Source organism: Urocampus carinirostris, unplaced genomic scaffold, assembly GCF_059441175.1.
Source record: "Urocampus carinirostris isolate Australia breed hairy pipefish unplaced genomic scaffold, RoL_Ucar_1.0 HiC_scaffold_63, whole genome shotgun sequence".
Classification (NCBI taxonomy): domain Eukaryota; kingdom Metazoa; phylum Chordata; class Actinopteri; order Syngnathiformes; family Syngnathidae; genus Urocampus; species Urocampus carinirostris.
In genome coordinates, this window is record NW_028283170.1 from 74,455 (window position 1) to 92,772 (window position 18,318).

Here is an 18,318-nt window from a genome sequence, read left to right on the forward strand (position 1 = left end):
AGGATCCAGCACTTTCACTGCTGTGGCCCGGGTTCGATTCCAGGGAAACTGTTACACGCAGATAGAAAATTCCTTTTGAGGAATTGGAAAGAAAATTGAAAGAGGTTCCTTTTTCTAGAATGGGTTTGACGACAGTCAACTTTTTTCTAGTAAAGTCCTTGGTGGTCTAGTGGCTAGGATCCAGCACTCTCACTGCTGTGGCCCGGGTTCGATTCCAGGTCAGGGAAACTGTTACACGCAGATAGAAAATTCCTTTTGAGGAATTGGAAAGAAAATTGAAAGAGGTTCCTTTTTCTAGAATGGGTTTGACGACAGTCAACTTTTTTCTATTAAAGTCCTTGGTGGTCTAGTGGCTAGGATCCAGCACTCTCACTGCTGTGGCCCGGGTTCGATTCCAGGTCAGGGAAACTGTTACACGCAGATAGAAAATTCCTTTTGAGGAATTGGAAAGAAAATTGAAAGAGGTTCCTTTTTCTAGAATGGGTTTGACGACAGTCAACTTTTTTCTATTAAAGTCCTTGGTGGTCTAGTGGCTAGGATCCAGCACTTTCACTGCTGTGGCCTGGGTTCGATTCCCAGTCAGGGAAACTATGACAGACAGACAGACAGACAGACAGACAGACAGACAGACAGACAGACAGACAGACAGACAGACAGACAGACAGACAGACAGACAGACAGACAGACAGACAGACAGACAGACAGACAGACAGACAGACAGACAGACAGACAGACAGACAGACAGACAGACAGACAGACAGACAGACAGACAGACAGACAGACAGACAGACAGACAGACAGACAGACAGACAGACAGACAGACAGACAGACAGACAGACAGACAGACAGACAGACAGACAGACAGACAGACAGACAGACAGACAGACAGACAGACAGACAGACAGACAGACAGACAGACAGACAGACAGACAGACAGACAGACAGACAGACAGACAGACAGACAGACAGACAGACAGACAGACAGACAGACAGACAGACAGACAGACAGACAGACAGACAGACAGACAGACAGACAGACAGACAGACAGACAGACAGACAGACAGACAGACAGACAGACAGACAGACAGACAGACAGACAGACAGACAGACAGACAGACAGACAGACAGACAGACAGACAGACAGACAGACAGACAGACAGACAGACAGACAGACAGACAGACAGACAGACAGACAGACAGACAGACAGACAGACAGACAGACAGACAGACAGACAGACAGACAGACAGACAGACAGACAGACAGACAGACAGACAGACAGACAGACAGACAGACAGACAGACAGACAGACAGACAGACAGACAGACAGACAGACAGACAGACAGACAGACAGACAGACAGACAGACAGACAGACAGACAGACAGACAGACAGACAGACAGACAGACAGACAGACAGACAGACAGACAGACAGACAGACAGACAGACAGACAGACAGACAGACAGACAGACAGACAGACAGACAGACAGACAGACAGACAGACAGACAGACAGACAGACAGACAGACAGACAGACAGACAGACAATTCCTTTTGAGGAATTGGAAAGAAAATTGAAAGAGGTTCCTTTTTCTAGAATGGGTTTTCCGACAGTCAACTTTTGTCCTGTTCGGTCCCTGATGGACTAGTGGCTAGGATCCAGCACTCTCACTGCTGTGGCCCGGGTTCGATTCCCGGTCAGGGATATTATAATAGACGGAAAGACAGAAAATTCTTATTGGAGAAAGCATTGAAAGAGGTTCCTTTTCTAGATTGGGTTTGACGACAGTCAACTTTTTTCTAGTAAAGTCCTTGGTGGTCTAGTGGCTAGGATCCAGCACTTTCACTGCTGTGGCCCGGGTTCGATTCCAGGGAAACTGTTACACGCAGATAGAAAATTCCTTTTGAGGAATTGGAAAGAAAATTGAAAGAGGTTCCTTTTTCTAGAATGGGTTTGACGACAGTCAACTTTTTTCTAGTTAAGTCCTTGGTGGTCTAGTGGCTAGGATCCAGCACTTTCACTGCTGTGGCCCGGGTTCGATTCCAGGGAAACTGTTACACGCAGATAGAAAATTCCTTTTGAGGAATTGGAAAGAAAATTGAAAGAGGTTCCTTTTTCTAGAATGGGTTTGACGACAGTCAACTTTTTTCTAGTAAAGTCCTTGGTGGTCTAGTGGCTAGGATCCAGCACTCTCACTGCTGTGGCCCGGGTTCGATTCCAGGTCAGGGAAACTGTTACACGCAGATAGAAAATTCCTTTTGAGGAATTGGAAAGAAAATTGAAAGAGGTTCCTTTTTCTAGAATGGGTTTGACGACAGTCAACTTTTTTCTATTAAAGTCCTTGGTGGTCTAGTGGCTAGGATCCAGCACTCTCACTGCTGTGGCCCGGGTTCGATTCCAGGTCAGGGAAACTGTTACACGCAGATAGAAAATTCCTTTTGAGGAATTGGAAAGAAAATTGAAAGAGGTTCCTTTTTCTAGAATGGGTTTGACGACAGTCAACTTTTTTCTATTAAAGTCCTTGGTGGTCTAGTGGCTAGGATCCAGCACTTTCACTGCTGTGGCCTGGGTTCGATTCCCAGTCAGGGAAACTATGACAGACAGACAGACAGACAGACAGACAGACAGACAGACAGACAGACAGACAGACAGACAGACAGACAGACAGACAGACAGACAGACAGACAGACAGACAGACAGACAGACAGACAGACAGACAGACAGACAGACAGACAGACAGACAGACAGACAGACAGACAGACAGACAGACAGACAGACAGACAGACAGACAGACAGACAGACAGACAGACAGACAGACAGACAGACAGACAGACAGACAGACAGACAGACAGACAGACAGACAGACAGACAGACAGACAGACAGACAGACAGACAGACAGACAGACAGACAGACAGACAGACAGACAGACAGACAGACAGACAGACAGACAGACAGACAGACAGACAGACAGACAGACAGACAGACAGACAGACAGACAGACAGACAGACAGACAGACAGACAGACAGACAGACAGACAGACAGACAGACAGACAGACAGACAGACAGACAGACAGACAGACAGACAGACAGACAGACAGACAGACAGACAGACAGACAGACAGACAGACAGACAGACAGACAGACAGACAGACAGACAGACAGACAGACAGACAGACAGACAGACAGACAGACAGACAGACAGACAGACAGACAGACAGACAGACAGACAGACAGACAGACAGACAGACAGACAGACAGACAGACAGACAGACAGACAGACAGACAGACAGACAGACAGACAGACAGACAGACAGACAGACAGACAGACAGACAGACAGACAGACAGACAGACAGACAGACAGACAGACAGACAGACAGACAGACAGACAGACAGACAGACAGACAGACAGACAGACAGACAGACAGACAGACAGACAGACAGACAGACAGACAGACAGACAGACAGACAGACAGACAGACAGACAGACAGACAGACAGACAGACAGACAGACAGACAGACAGACAGACAGACAGACAGACAGACAGACAGACAGACAGACAGACAGACAGACAGACAGACAGACAGACAGACAGACAGACAGACAGACAGACAGACAGACAGACAGACAGACAGACAGACAGACAGACAGACAGACAGACAGACAGACAGACAGACAGACAGACAGACAGACAGACAGACAGACAGACAGACAGACAGACAGACAGACAGACAGACAGACAGACAGACAGACAGACAGACAGACAGACAGACAGACAGACAGACAGACAGACAGACAGACAGACAGACAGACAGACAGACAGACAGACAGACAGACAGACAGACAGACAGACAGACAGACAGACAGACAGACAGACAGACAGACAGACAGACAGACAGACAGACAGACAGACAGACAGACAGACAGACAGACAGACAGACAGACAGACAGACAGACAGACAGACAGACAGACAGACAGACAGACAGACAGACAGACAGACAGACAGACAGACAGACAGACAGACAGACAGACAATTCCTTTTGAGGAATTGGAAAGAAAATTGAAAGAGGTTCCTTTTTCTAGAATGGGTTTTCCGACAGTCAACTTTTGTCCTGTTCGGTCCCTGATGGACTAGTGGCTAGGATCCAGCACTCTCACTGCTGTGGCCCGGGTTCGATTCCCGGTCAGGGATATTATAATAGACGGAAAGACAGAAAATTCTTATTGGAGAAAGCATTGAAAGAGGTTCCTTTTCTAGATTGGGTTTGACGACAGTCAACTTTTTTCTAGTAAAGTCCTTGGTGGTCTAGTGGCTAGGATCCAGCACTTTCACTGCTGTGGCCCGGGTTCGATTCCAGGGAAACTGTTACACGCAGATAGAAAATTCCTTTTGAGGAATTGGAAAGAAAATTGAAAGAGGTTCCTTTTTCTAGAATGGGTTTGACGACAGTCAACTTTTTTCTAGTTAAGTCCTTGGTGGTCTAGTGGCTAGGATCCAGCACTTTCACTGCTGTGGCCCGGGTTCGATTCCAGGGAAACTGTTACACGCAGATAGAAAATTCCTTTTGAGGAATTGGAAAGAAAATTGAAAGAGGTTCCTTTTTCTAGAATGGGTTTGACGACAGTCAACTTTTTTCTAGTAAAGTCCTTGGTGGTCTAGTGGCTAGGATCCAGCACTCTCACTGCTGTGGCCCGGGTTCGATTCCAGGTCAGGGAAACTGTTACACGCAGATAGAAAATTCCTTTTGAGGAATTGGAAAGAAAATTGAAAGAGGTTCCTTTTTCTAGAATGGGTTTGACGACAGTCAACTTTTTTCTATTAAAGTCCTTGGTGGTCTAGTGGCTAGGATCCAGCACTCTCACTGCTGTGGCCCGGGTTCGATTCCAGGTCAGGGAAACTGTTACACGCAGATAGAAAATTCCTTTTGAGGAATTGGAAAGAAAATTGAAAGAGGTTCCTTTTTCTAGAATGGGTTTGACGACAGTCAACTTTTTTCTATTAAAGTCCTTGGTGGTCTAGTGGCTAGGATCCAGCACTTTCACTGCTGTGGCCTGGGTTCGATTCCCAGTCAGGGAAACTATGACTGACAGACAGACAGACAGACAGACAGACAGACAGACAGACAGACAGACAGACAGACAGACAGACAGACAGACAGACAGACAGACAGACAGACAGACAGACAGACAGACAGACAGACAGACAGACAGACAGACAGACAGACAGACAGACAGACAGACAGACAGACAGACAGACAGACAGACAGACAGACAGACAGACAGACAGACAGACAGACAGACAGACAGACAGACAGACAGACAGACAGACAGACAGACAGACAGACAGACAGACAGACAGACAGACAGACAGACAGACAGACAGACAGACAGACAGACAGACAGACAGACAGACAGACAGACAGACAGACAGACAGACAGACAGACAGACAGACAGACAGACAGACAGACAGACAGACAGACAGACAGACAGACAGACAGACAGACAGACAGACAGACAGACAGACAGACAGACAGACAGACAGACAGACAGACAGACAGACAGACAGACAGACAGACAGACAGACAGACAGACAGACAGACAGACAGACAGACAGACAGACAGACAGACAGACAGACAGACAGACAGACAGACAGACAGACAGACAGACAGACAGACAGACAGACAGACAGACAGACAGACAGACAGACAGACAGACAGACAGACAGACAGACAGACAGACAGACAGACAGACAGACAGACAGACAGACAGACAGACAGACAGACAGACAGACAGACAGACAGACAGACAGACAGACAGACAGACAGACAGACAGACAGACAGACAGACAGACAGACAGACAGACAGACAGACAGACAGACAGACAGACAGACAGACAGACAGACAGACAGACAGACAGACAGACAGACAGACAGACAGACAGACAGACAGACAGACAGACAGACAGACAGACAGACAGACAGACAGACAGACAGACAGACAGACAGACAGACAGACAGACAGACAGACAGACAGACAGACAGACAGACAGACAGACAGACAGACAGACAGACAGACAGACAGACAGACAGACAGACAGACAGACAGACAGACAGACAGACAGACAGACAGACAGACAGACAGACAGACAGACAGACAGACAGACAGACAGACAGACAGACAGACAGACAGACAGACAGACAGACAGACAGACAGACAGACAGACAGACAGACAGACAGACAGACAGACAGACAGACAGACAGACAGACAGACAGACAGACAGACAGACAGACAGACAGACAGACAGACAGACAGACAGACAGACAGACAGACAGACAGACAGACAGACAGACAGACAGACAGACAGACAGACAGACAGACAGACAGACAGACAGACAGACAGACAGACAGACAGACAGACAGACAGACAGACAGACAGACAGACAGACAGACAGACAGACAGACAGACAGACAGACAGACAGACAGACAGACAATTCCTTTTGAGGAATTGGAAAGAAAATTGAAAGAGGTTCCTTTTTCTAGAATGGGTTTTCCGACAGTCAACTTTTGTCCTGTTCGGTCCCTGATGGACTAGTGGCTAGGATCCAGCACTCTCACTGCTGTGGCCCGGGTTCGATTCCCGGTCAGGGATATTATAATAGACGGAAAGACAGAAAATTCTTATTGGAGAAAGCATTGAAAGAGGTTCCTTTTCTAGATTGGGTTTGACGACAGTCAACTTTTTTCTAGTAAAGTCCTTGGTGGTCTAGTGGCTAGGATCCAGCACTTTCACTGCTGTGGCCCGGGTTCGATTCCAGGGAAACTGTTACACGCAGATAGAAAATTCCTTTTGAGGAATTGGAAAGAAAATTGAAAGAGGTTCCTTTTTCTAGAATGGGTTTGACGACAGTCAACTTTTTTCTAGTTAAGTCCTTGGTGGTCTAGTGGCTAGGATCCAGCACTTTCACTGCTGTGGCCCGGGTTCGATTCCAGGGAAACTGTTACACGCAGATAGAAAATTCCTTTTGAGGAATTGGAAAGAAAATTGAAAGAGGTTCCTTTTTCTAGAATGGGTTTGACGACAGTCAACTTTTTTCTAGTAAAGTCCTTGGTGGTCTAGTGGCTAGGATCCAGCACTCTCACTGCTGTGGCCCGGGTTCGATTCCAGGTCAGGGAAACTGTTACACGCAGATAGAAAATTCCTTTTGAGGAATTGGAAAGAAAATTGAAAGAGGTTCCTTTTTCTAGAATGGGTTTGACGACAGTCAACTTTTTTCTATTAAAGTCCTTGGTGGTCTAGTGGCTAGGATCCAGCACTCTCACTGCTGTGGCCCGGGTTCGATTCCAGGTCAGGGAAACTGTTACACGCAGATAGAAAATTCCTTTTGAGGAATTGGAAAGAAAATTGAAAGAGGTTCCTTTTTCTAGAATGGGTTTGACGACAGTCAACTTTTTTCTATTAAAGTCCTTGGTGGTCTAGTGGCTAGGATCCAGCACTTTCACTGCTGTGGCCTGGGTTCGATTCCCAGTCAGGGAAACTATGACTGACAGACAGACAGACAGACAGACAGACAGACAGACAGACAGACAGACAGACAGACAGACAGACAGACAGACAGACAGACAGACAGACAGACAGACAGACAGACAGACAGACAGACAGACAGACAGACAGACAGACAGACAGACAGACAGACAGACAGACAGACAGACAGACAGACAGACAGACAGACAGACAGACAGACAGACAGACAGACAGACAGACAGACAGACAGACAGACAGACAGACAGACAGACAGACAGACAGACAGACAGACAGACAGACAGACAGACAGACAGACAGACAGACAGACAGACAGACAGACAGACAGACAGACAGACAGACAGACAGACAGACAGACAGACAGACAGACAGACAGACAGACAGACAGACAGACAGACAGACAGACAGACAGACAGACAGACAGACAGACAGACAGACAGACAGACAGACAGACAGACAGACAGACAATTCCTTTTGAGGAATTGGAAAGAAAATTGAAAGAGGTTCCTTTTTCTAGAATGGGTTTTCCGACAGTCAACTTTTGTCCTGTTCGGTCCCTGATGGACTAGTGGCTAGGATCCAGCACTCTCACTGCTGTGGCCCGGGTTCGATTCCCGGTCAGGGATATTATAATAGACGGAAAGACAGAAAATTCTTATTGGAGAAAGCATTGAAAGAGGTTCCTTTTCTAGATTGGGTTTGACGACAGTCAACTTTTTTCTAGTAAAGTCCTTGGTGGTCTAGTGGCTAGGATCCAGCACTTTCACTGCTGTGGCCCGGGTTCGATTCCAGGGAAACTGTTACACGCAGATAGAAAATTCCTTTTGAGGAATTGGAAAGAAAATTGAAAGAGGTTCCTTTTTCTAGAATGGGTTTGACGACAGTCAACTTTTTTCTAGTTAAGTCCTTGGTGGTCTAGTGGCTAGGATCCAGCACTTTCACTGCTGTGGCCCGGGTTCGATTCCAGGGAAACTGTTACACGCAGATAGAAAATTCCTTTTGAGGAATTGGAAAGAAAATTGAAAGAGGTTCCTTTTTCTAGAATGGGTTTGACGACAGTCAACTTTTTTCTAGTAAAGTCCTTGGTGGTCTAGTGGCTAGGATCCAGCACTCTCACTGCTGTGGCCCGGGTTCGATTCCAGGTCAGGGAAACTGTTACACGCAGATAGAAAATTCCTTTTGAGGAATTGGAAAGAAAATTGAAAGAGGTTCCTTTTTCTAGAATGGGTTTGACGACAGTCAACTTTTTTCTATTAAAGTCCTTGGTGGTCTAGTGGCTAGGATCCAGCACTCTCACTGCTGTGGCCCGGGTTCGATTCCAGGTCAGGGAAACTGTTACACGCAGATAGAAAATTCCTTTTGAGGAATTGGAAAGAAAATTGAAAGAGGTTCCTTTTTCTAGAATGGGTTTGACGACAGTCAACTTTTTTCTATTAAAGTCCTTGGTGGTCTAGTGGCTAGGATCCAGCACTTTCACTGCTGTGGCCTGGGTTCGATTCCCAGTCAGGGAAACTATGACAGACAGACAGACAGACAGACAGACAGACAGACAGACAGACAGACAGACAGACAGACAGACAGACAGACAGACAGACAGACAGACAGACAGACAGACAGACAGACAGACAGACAGACAGACAGACAGACAGACAGACAGACAGACAGACAGACAGACAGACAGACAGACAGACAGACAGACAGACAGACAGACAGACAGACAGACAGACAGACAGACAGACAGACAGACAGACAGACAGACAGACAGACAGACAGACAGACAGACAGACAGACAGACAGACAGACAGACAGACAGACAGACAGACAGACAGACAGACAGACAGACAGACAGACAGACAGACAGACAGACAGACAGACAGACAGACAGACAGACAGACAGACAGACAGACAGACAGACAGACAGACAGACAGACAGACAGACAGACAGACAGACAGACAGACAGACAGACAGACAATTCCTTTTGAGGAATTGGAAAGAAAATTGAAAGAGGTTCCTTTTTCTAGAATGGGTTTTCCGACAGTCAACTTTTGTCCTGTTCGGTCCCTGATGGACTAGTGGCTAGGATCCAGCACTCTCACTGCTGTGGCCCGGGTTCGATTCCCGGTCAGGGATATTATAATAGACGGAAAGACAGAAAATTCTTATTGGAGAAAGCATTGAAAGAGGTTCCTTTTCTAGATTGGGTTTGACGACAGTCAACTTTTTTCTAGTAAAGTCCTTGGTGGTCTAGTGGCTAGGATCCAGCACTTTCACTGCTGTGGCCCGGGTTCGATTCCAGGGAAACTGTTACACGCAGATAGAAAATTCCTTTTGAGGAATTGGAAAGAAAATTGAAAGAGGTTCCTTTTTCTAGAATGGGTTTGACGACAGTCAACTTTTTTCTAGTTAAGTCCTTGGTGGTCTAGTGGCTAGGATCCAGCACTTTCACTGCTGTGGCCCGGGTTCGATTCCAGGGAAACTGTTACACGCAGATAGAAAATTCCTTTTGAGGAATTGGAAAGAAAATTGAAAGAGGTTCCTTTTTCTAGAATGGGTTTGACGACAGTCAACTTTTTTCTAGTAAAGTCCTTGGTGGTCTAGTGGCTAGGATCCAGCACTCTCACTGCTGTGGCCCGGGTTCGATTCCAGGTCAGGGAAACTGTTACACGCAGATAGAAAATTCCTTTTGAGGAATTGGAAAGAAAATTGAAAGAGGTTCCTTTTTCTAGAATGGGTTTGACGACAGTCAACTTTTTTCTATTAAAGTCCTTGGTGGTCTAGTGGCTAGGATCCAGCACTCTCACTGCTGTGGCCCGGGTTCGATTCCAGGTCAGGGAAACTGTTACACGCAGATAGAAAATTCCTTTTGAGGAATTGGAAAGAAAATTGAAAGAGGTTCCTTTTTCTAGAATGGGTTTGACGACAGTCAACTTTTTTCTATTAAAGTCCTTGGTGGTCTAGTGGCTAGGATCCAGCACTTTCACTGCTGTGGCCTGGGTTCGATTCCCAGTCAGGGAAACTATGACTGACAGACAGACAGACAGACAGACAGACAGACAGACAGACAGACAGACAGACAGACAGACAGACAGACAGACAGACAGACAGACAGACAGACAGACAGACAGACAGACAGACAGACAGACAGACAGACAGACAGACAGACAGACAGACAGACAGACAGACAGACAGACAGACAGACAGACAGACAGACAGACAGACAGACAGACAGACAGACAGACAGACAGACAGACAGACAGACAGACAGACAGACAGACAGACAGACAGACAGACAGACAGACAGACAGACAGACAGACAGACAGACAGACAGACAGACAGACAGACAGACAGACAGACAGACAGACAGACAGACAGACAGACAGACAGACAGACAGACAGACAGACAGACAGACAGACAGACAGACAGACAGACAGACAGACAGACAGACAGACAGACAGACAGACAGACAGACAGACAGACAGACAGACAGACAGACAGACAGACAGACAGACAGACAGACAGACAGACAGACAGACAGACAGACAGACAGACAGACAGACAGACAGACAGACAGACAGACAGACAGACAGACAGACAGACAGACAGACAGACAGACAGACAGACAGACAGACAGACAGACAGACAGACAGACAGACAGACAGACAGACAGACAGACAGACAGACAGACAGACAGACAGACAGACAGACAGACAGACAGACAGACAGACAGACAGACAGACAGACAGACAGACAGACAGACAGACAGACAGACAGACAGACAGACAGACAGACAGACAGACAGACAGACAGACAGACAGACAGACAGACAGACAGACAGACAGACAGACAGACAGACAGACAGACAGACAGACAGACAGACAGACAGACAGACAGACAGACAGACAGACAGACAGACAGACAGACAGACAGACAGACAGACAGACAGACAGACAGACAGACAGACAGACAGACAGACAGACAGACAGACAGACAGACAGACAGACAGACAGACAGACAGACAGACAGACAGACAGACAGACAGACAGACAGACAGACAGACAGACAGACAATTCCTTTTGAGGAATTGGAAAGAAAATTGAAAGAGGTTCCTTTTTCTAGAATGGGTTTTCCGACAGTCAACTTTTGTCCTGTTCGGTCCCTGATGGACTAGTGGCTAGGATCCAGCACTCTCACTGCTGTGGCCCGGGTTCGATTCCCGGTCAGGGATATTATAATAGACGGAAAGACAGAAAATTCTTATTGGAGAAAGCATTGAAAGAGGTTCCTTTTCTAGATTGGGTTTGACGACAGTCAACTTTTTTCTAGTAAAGTCCTTGGTGGTCTAGTGGCTAGGATCCAGCACTTTCACTGCTGTGGCCCGGGTTCGATTCCAGGGAAACTGTTACACGCAGATAGAAAATTCCTTTTGAGGAATTGGAAAGAAAATTGAAAGAGGTTCCTTTTTCTAGAATGGGTTTGACGACAGTCAACTTTTTTCTAGTTAAGTCCTTGGTGGTCTAGTGGCTAGGATCCAGCACTTTCACTGCTGTGGCCCGGGTTCGATTCCAGGGAAACTGTTACACGCAGATAGAAAATTCCTTTTGAGGAATTGGAAAGAAAATTGAAAGAGGTTCCTTTTTCTAGAATGGGTTTGACGACAGTCAACTTTTTTCTAGTAAAGTCCTTGGTGGTCTAGTGGCTAGGATCCAGCACTCTCACTGCTGTGGCCCGGGTTCGATTCCAGGTCAGGGAAACTGTTACACGCAGATAGAAAATTCCTTTTGAGGAATTGGAAAGAAAATTGAAAGAGGTTCCTTTTTCTAGAATGGGTTTGACGACAGTCAACTTTTTTCTATTAAAGTCCTTGGTGGTCTAGTGGCTAGGATCCAGCACTCTCACTGCTGTGGCCCGGGTTCGATTCCAGGTCAGGGAAACTGTTACACGCAGATAGAAAATTCCTTTTGAGGAATTGGAAAGAAAATTGAAAGAGGTTCCTTTTTCTAGAATGGGTTTGACGACAGTCAACTTTTTTTCTATTAAAGTCCTTGGTGGTCTAGTGGCTAGGATCCAGCACTTTCACTGCTGTGGCCTGGGTTCGATTCCCAGTCAGGGAAACTATGACAGACAGACAGACAGACAGACAGACAGACAGACAGACAGACAGACAGACAGACAGACAGACAGACAGACAGACAGACAGACAGACAGACAGACAGACAGACAGACAGACAGACAGACAGACAGACAGACAGACAGACAGACAGACAGACAGACAGACAGACAGACAGACAGACAGACAGACAGACAGACAGACAGACAGACAGACAGACAGACAGACAGACAGACAGACAGACAGACAGACAGACAGACAGACAGACAGACAGACAGACAGACAGACAGACAGACAGACAGACAGACAGACAGACAGACAGACAGACAGACAGACAGACAGACAGACAGACAGACAGACAGACAGACAGACAGACAGACAGACAGACAGACAGACAGACAGACAGACAGACAGACAGACAGACAGACAGACAGACAGACAGACAGACAGACAGACAGACAGACAGACAGACAGACAGACAGACAGACAGACAGACAGACAGACAGACAGACAGACAGACAGACAGACAGACAGACAGACAGACAGACAGACAGACAGACAGACAGACAGACAGACAGACAGACAGACAGACAGACAGACAGACAGACAGACAGACAGACAGACAGACAGACAGACAGACAGACAGACAGACAGACAGACAGACAGACAGACAGACAGACAGACAGACAGACAGACAGACAGACAGACAGACAGACAGACAGACAGACAGACAGACAGACAGACAGACAGACAGACAGACAGACAGACAGACAGACAGACAGACAGACAGACAGACAGACAGACAGACAGACAATTCCTTTTGAGGAATTGGAAAGAAAATTGAAAGAGGTTCCTTTTTCTAGAATGGGTTTTCCGACAGTCAACTTTTGTCCTGTTCGGTCCCTGATGGACTAGTGGCTAGGATCCAGCACTCTCACTGCTGTGGCCCGGGTTCGATTCCCGGTCAGGGATATTATAATAGACGGAAAGACAGAAAATTCTTATTGGAGAAAGCATTGAAAGAGGTTCCTTTTCTAGATTGGGTTTGACGACAGTCAACTTTTTTCTAGTAAAGTCCTTGGTGGTCTAGTGGCTAGGATCCAGCACTTTCACTGCTGTGGCCCGGGTTCGATTCCAGGGAAACTGTTACACGCAGATAGAAAATTCCTTTTGAGGAATTGGAAAGAAAATTGAAAGAGGTTCCTTTTTCTAGAATGGGTTTGACGACAGTCAACTTTTTTCTAGTTAAGTCCTTGGTGGTCTAGTGGCTAGGATCCAGCACTTTCACTGCTGTGGCCCGGGTTCGATTCCAGGGAAACTGTTACACGCAGATAGAAAATTCCTTTTGAGGAATTGGAAAGAAAATTGAAAGAGGTTCCTTTTTCTAGAATGGGTTTGACGACAGTCAACTTTTTTCTAGTAAAGTCCTTGGTGGTCTAGTGGCTAGGATCCAGCACTCTCACTGCTGTGGCCCGGGTTCGATTCCAGGTCAGGGAAACTGTTACACGCAGATAGAAAATTCCTTTTGAGGAATTGGAAAGAAAATTGAAAGAGGTTCCTTTTTCTAGAATGGGTTTGACGACAGTCAACTTTTTTCTATTAAAGTCCTTGGTGGTCTAGTGGCTAGGATCCAGCACTCTCACTGCTGTGGCCCGGGTTCGATTCCAGGTCAGGGAAACTGTTACACGCAGATAGAAAATTCCTTTTGAGGAATTGGAAAGAAAATTGAAAGAGGTTCCTTTTTCTAGAATGGGTTTGACGACAGTCAACTTTTTTCTATTAAAGTCCTTGGTGGTCTAGTGGCTAGGATCCAGCACTTTCACTGCTGTGGCCTGGGTTCGATTCCCAGTCAGGGAAACTATGACAGACAGACAGACAGACAGACAGACAGACAGACAGACAGACAGACAGACAGACAGACAGACAGACAGACAGACAGACAGACAGACAGACAGACAGACAGACAGACAGACAGACAGACAGACAGACAGACAGACAGACAGACAGACAGACAGACAGACAGACAATTCCTTTTGAGGAATTGGAAAGAAAATTGAAAGAGGTTCCTTTTTCTAGAATGGGTTTTCCGACAGTCAACTTTTGTCCTGTTCGGTCCCTGATGGACTAGTGGCTAGGATCCAGCACTCTCACTGCTGTGGCCCGGGTTCGATTCCCGGTCAGGGATATTATAATAGACGGAAAGACAGAAAATTCTTATTGGAGAAAGCATTGAAAGAGGTTCCTTTTCTAGATTGGGTTTGACGACAGTCAACTTTTTTCTAGTAAAGTCCTTGGTGGTCTAGTGGCTAGGATCCAGCACTTTCACTGCTGTGGCCCGGGTTCGATTCCAGGGAAACTGTTACACGCAGATAGAAAATTCCTTTTGAGGAATTGGAAAGAAAATTGAAAGAGGTTCCTTTTTCTAGAATGGGTTTGACGACAGTCAACTTTTTTCTAGTTAAGTCCTTGGTGGTCTAGTGGCTAGGATCCAGCACTTTCACTGCTGTGGCCCGGGTTCGATTCCAGGGAAACTGTTACACGCAGATAGAAAATTCCTTTTGAGGAATTGGAAAGAAAATTGAAAGAGGTTCCTTTTTCTAGAATGGGTTTGACGACAGTCAACTTTTTTCTAGTAAAGTCCTTGGTGGTCTAGTGGCTAGGATCCAGCACTCTCACTGCTGTGGCCCGGGTTCGATTCCAGGTCAGGGAAACTGTTACACGCAGATAGAAAATTCCTTTTGAGGAATTGGAAAGAAAATTGAAAGAGGTTCCTTTTTCTAGAATGGGTTTGACGACAGTCAACTTTTTTCTATTAAAGTCCTTGGTGGTCTAGTGGCTAGGATCCAGCACTCTCACTGCTGTGGCCCGGGTTCGATTCCAGGTCAGGGAAACTGTTACACGCAGATAGAAAATTCCTTTTGAGGAATTGGAAAGAAAATTGAAAGAGGTTCCTTTTTCTAGAATGGGTTTGACGACAGTCAACTTTTTTCTATTAAAGTCCTTGGTGGTCTAGTGGCTAGGATCCAGCACTTTCACTGCTGTGGCCTGGGTTCGATTCCCAGTCAGGGAAACTATGACAGACAGACAGACAGACAGACAGACAGACAGACAGACAGACAGACAGACAGACAGACAGACAGACAGACAGACAGACAGACAGACAGACAGACAGACAGACAGACAGACAGACAGACAGACAGACAGACAGACAGACAGACAGACAGACAGACAGACAGACAGACAGACAGACAGACAGACAGACAGACAGACAGACAGACAGACAGACAGACAGACAGACAGACAGACAGACAGACAGACAGACAGACAGACAGACAGACAGACAGACAGACAGACAGACAGACAGACAGACAGACAGACAGACAGACAGACAGACAGACAGACAGACAGACAGACAGACAGACAGACAGACAGACAGACAGACAGACAGACAGACAGACAGACAGACAGACAGACAGACAGACAGACAGACAGACAGACAGACAGACAGACAGACAGACAGACAGACAGACAGACAGACAGACAGACAGACAGACAGACAGACAGACAGACAGACAGACAGACAGACAGACAGACAGACAGACAGACAGACAGACAGACAGACAGACAGACAGACAGACAGACAGACAGACAGACAGACAGACAGACAGACAGACAGACAGACAGACAGACAGACAGACAGACAGACAGACAGACAGACAGACAGACAGACAGACAGACAGACAGACAGACAGACAGACAGACAGACAGACAGACAGACAGACAGACAGACAGACAGACAGACAGACAGACAGACAGACAGACAGACAGACAGACAGACAGACAGACAGACAGACAGACAGACAGACAGACAGACAGACAGACAGACAGACAGACAGACAGACAGACAGACAGACAGACAGACAGACAGACAGACAGACAGACAGACAGACAGACAGACAGACAGACAGACAGACAGACAGACAGACAGACAGACAGACAGACAGACAGACAGACAGACAGACAGACAGACAGACAGACAGACAGACAGACAGACAGACAGACAGACAGACAGACAGACAGACAGACAGACAGACAGACAGACAGACAGACAGACAGACAGACAGACAGACAGACAGACAGACAGACAGACAGACAGACAGACAGACAGACAGACAGACAGACAGACAGACAGACAGACAGACAGACAGACAGACAGACAGACAGACAGACAGACAGACAGACAGACAGACAGACAGACAGACAGACAGACAGACAGACAGACAGACAGACAGACAGACAGACAGACAGACAGACAGACAGACAGACAGACAGACAGACAGACAGACAGACAGACAGACAGACAGACAGACAGACAGACAGACAGACAATTCCTTTTGAGGAATTGGAAAGAAAATTGAAAGAGGTTCCTTTTTCTAGAATGGGTTTTCCGACAGTCAACTTTTGTCCTGTTCGGTCCCTGATGGACTAGTGGCTAGGATCCAGCACTCTCACTGCTGTGGCCCGGGTTCGATTCCCGGTCAGGGATATTATAATAGACGGAAAGACAGAAAATTCTTATTGGAGAAAGCATTGAAAGAGGTTCCTTTTCTAGATTGGGTTTGACGACAGTCAACTTTTTTCTAGTAAAGTCCTTGGTGGTCTAGTGGCTAGGATCCAGCACTTTCACTGCTGTGGCCCGGGTTCGATTCCAGGGAAACTGTTACACGCAGATAGAAAATTCCTTTTGAGGAATTGGAAAGAAAATTGAAAGAGGTTCCTTTTTCTAGAATGGGTTTGACGACAGTCAACTTTTTTCTAGTTAAGTCCTTGGTGGTCTAGTGGCTAGGATCCAGCACTTTCACTGCTGTGGCCCGGGTTCGATTCCAGGGAAACTGTTACACGCAGATAGAAAATTCCTTTTGAGGAATTGGAAAGAAAATTGAAAGAGGTTCCTTTTTCTAGAATGGGTTTGACGACAGTCAACTTTTTTCTAGTAAAGTCCTTGGTGGTCTAGTGGCTAGGATCCAGCACTCTCACTGCTGTGGCCCGGGTTCGATTCCAGGTCAGGGAAACTGTTACACGCAGATAGAAAATTCCTTTTGAGGAATTGGAAAGAAAATTGAAAGAGGTTCCTTTTTCTAGAATGGGTTTGACGACAGTCAACTTTTTTCTATTAAAGTCCTTGGTGGTCTAGTGGCTAGGATCCAGCACTCTCACTGCTGTGGCCCGGGTTCGATTCCAGGTCAGGGAAACTGTTACACGCAGATAGAAAATTCCTTTTGAGGAATTGGAAAGAAAATTGAAAGAGGTTCCTTTTTCTAGAATGGGTTTGACGACAGTCAACTTTTTTCTATTAAAGTCCTTGGTGGTCTAGTGGCTAGGATCCAGCACTTTCACTGCTGTGGCCTGGGTTCGATTCCCAGTCAGGGAAACTATGACTGACAGACAGACAGACAGACAGACAGACAGACAGACAGACAGACAGACAGACAGACAGACAGACAGACAGACAGACAGACAGACAGACAGACAGACAGACAGACAGACAGACAGACAGACAGACAGACAGACAGACAGACAGACAGACAGACAGACAGACAGACAGACAGACAGACAGACAGACAGACAGACAGACAGACAGACAGACAGACAGACAGACAGACA

At 46.5% G+C, this 18,318-nt stretch overlaps 10 non-coding genes across 10 annotated transcripts; all 10 read left to right on the top strand.

Moving 5' to 3' along the window:
* Positions 1-515: 515 nt before the first annotated feature.
* trnae-uuc (transfer RNA glutamic acid (anticodon UUC)) lies at positions 516-587 on the top strand. Its single transcript has one exon. It is a non-coding gene; the product is annotated as a tRNA-Glu (tRNA).
* Positions 588-2,516: 1,929 nt separating this feature from the next.
* On the top strand, positions 2,517-2,588 carry trnae-uuc (transfer RNA glutamic acid (anticodon UUC)). Its single transcript has one exon. It is a non-coding gene; the product is annotated as a tRNA-Glu (tRNA).
* Positions 2,589-5,005: 2,417 nt separating this feature from the next.
* On the top strand, positions 5,006-5,077 carry trnae-uuc (transfer RNA glutamic acid (anticodon UUC)). The gene has a single exon. It is a non-coding gene; the product is annotated as a tRNA-Glu (tRNA).
* Positions 5,078-7,466: 2,389 nt separating this feature from the next.
* Positions 7,467-7,538, top strand: trnae-uuc (transfer RNA glutamic acid (anticodon UUC)). Its single transcript has one exon. It is a non-coding gene; the product is annotated as a tRNA-Glu (tRNA).
* Positions 7,539-8,983: 1,445 nt separating this feature from the next.
* On the top strand, positions 8,984-9,055 carry trnae-uuc (transfer RNA glutamic acid (anticodon UUC)). Its single transcript has one exon. It is a non-coding gene; the product is annotated as a tRNA-Glu (tRNA).
* Positions 9,056-10,488: 1,433 nt separating this feature from the next.
* Positions 10,489-10,560, top strand: trnae-uuc (transfer RNA glutamic acid (anticodon UUC)). The gene has a single exon. It is a non-coding gene; the product is annotated as a tRNA-Glu (tRNA).
* Positions 10,561-12,586: 2,026 nt separating this feature from the next.
* On the top strand, positions 12,587-12,658 carry trnae-uuc (transfer RNA glutamic acid (anticodon UUC)). Its single transcript has one exon. It is a non-coding gene; the product is annotated as a tRNA-Glu (tRNA).
* Positions 12,659-14,439: 1,781 nt separating this feature from the next.
* trnae-uuc (transfer RNA glutamic acid (anticodon UUC)) lies at positions 14,440-14,511 on the top strand. The gene has a single exon. It is a non-coding gene; the product is annotated as a tRNA-Glu (tRNA).
* A 1,141-nt stretch (positions 14,512-15,652) lies between these two features.
* On the top strand, positions 15,653-15,724 carry trnae-uuc (transfer RNA glutamic acid (anticodon UUC)). Its single transcript has one exon. It is a non-coding gene; the product is annotated as a tRNA-Glu (tRNA).
* Positions 15,725-18,013: 2,289 nt separating this feature from the next.
* trnae-uuc (transfer RNA glutamic acid (anticodon UUC)) lies at positions 18,014-18,085 on the top strand. Its single transcript has one exon. It is a non-coding gene; the product is annotated as a tRNA-Glu (tRNA).
* The last annotated feature ends 233 nt before the right edge of the window (positions 18,086-18,318 follow it).